This window comes from Rhinopithecus roxellana, chromosome 16, assembly GCF_007565055.1.
Source record: "Rhinopithecus roxellana isolate Shanxi Qingling chromosome 16, ASM756505v1, whole genome shotgun sequence".
NCBI classification, from domain to species: Eukaryota; Metazoa; Chordata; class Mammalia; order Primates; family Cercopithecidae; genus Rhinopithecus; species Rhinopithecus roxellana.
Window position 1 is genome coordinate 73,221,996 of NC_044564.1, and position 1,186 is coordinate 73,223,181.

Sequence of the window (1,186 nt, forward strand, 5' to 3'; positions counted from 1 at the left end):
CCTGGGCACAGCAGCTATGTACTTTCTTTTTCAGATACAGACTGGTCCTTTGGGAATAACCCGTCACAGCCAGACTGGAGTTCTACTCAAGGTCTCTTCCATTTCCTGTTCCAAACAGTTCTCCAGAAATTCTAGCTACTGATCAAGCCCAGTGAGGAATTTCAGCCCTTTGTGCTGAAAACATTGGAGATCTCATGGAGAATATTGGTGGCCTGAGCCTTTTGGAATTTGGTGCCATCCATCTGCTCCAGGAGAACCTGAAAACATTCTTGTCTTTCAGACAGGAAGAAAAGGAAGATTCTTCCATTTGGTGAAGAACTGTGAAGGTCTCCTGCTTCTGGCAGGCTGGGCCAGGTCATAGCCAAGGGTACAGAGAAAGCTGGAAAACATCTTCCTCAGTGTCACTAGTGAAAAGGATGGCAGGGCCACTGGTGGGATGCAGCTGGCCAGCCCTTGTGAGCCTTCACTCAGCTGTCTCAGCACTTTCTTGTTGTGAGACCATTACATAACCAGGCTAGGATTTTCAGTTTGTGTACTTATCTCAATTTTGTTTCCATTTTGTTCACTTTCTATTCTCTTTATGGATTTCAGATAATGTCATGACTTCAACACTTCTTTTGTATTATAATGGAAATTAAACACTCCAAAAATGGCAGAAATCTCAATCTAACAGGATGTATTCATCCAAATGAGAACCAGTGTTTAAACAAAAATGTGTCTGAGTCTTAATCTATTTCTCTTAAAATTCTAATAATGAGGTTTTATCTTAGATGTCATTTTTACTTTCCTTTTTTTCTTTTTTCTTTTCTTTTTTTTTTTTTTTTTTTTTTTTTTTTTTTTTTTTTTTTGAGATAGAGTCTCTCTCTGTCACCCAGGCTGGAGTGCAGCGGTGCGATCTCTGCTCATTGCAACCTCTGCCTCCTGGGTTCAAGCAATTCTCCTGCCTCAGCCTCCCAAGTAGCTGGGATTACAGGAACCTGCCACCATGCCTGGCTAATTTTTCTGTATTTTTAGTAGAGACAGGGTTTCACCATGTTGGCCAGGCTGGTTTCGAACTCTTGACCTCAAGTGATCCGCTCGCCTCGGACTCCCAAAATGCCAGGATTACAGGCGTGAGCCACTGTGCCTGGCCCATTTTTACTTATTAAATTGCACTGAAATACACATTTCCTCACCTCTCTCCATT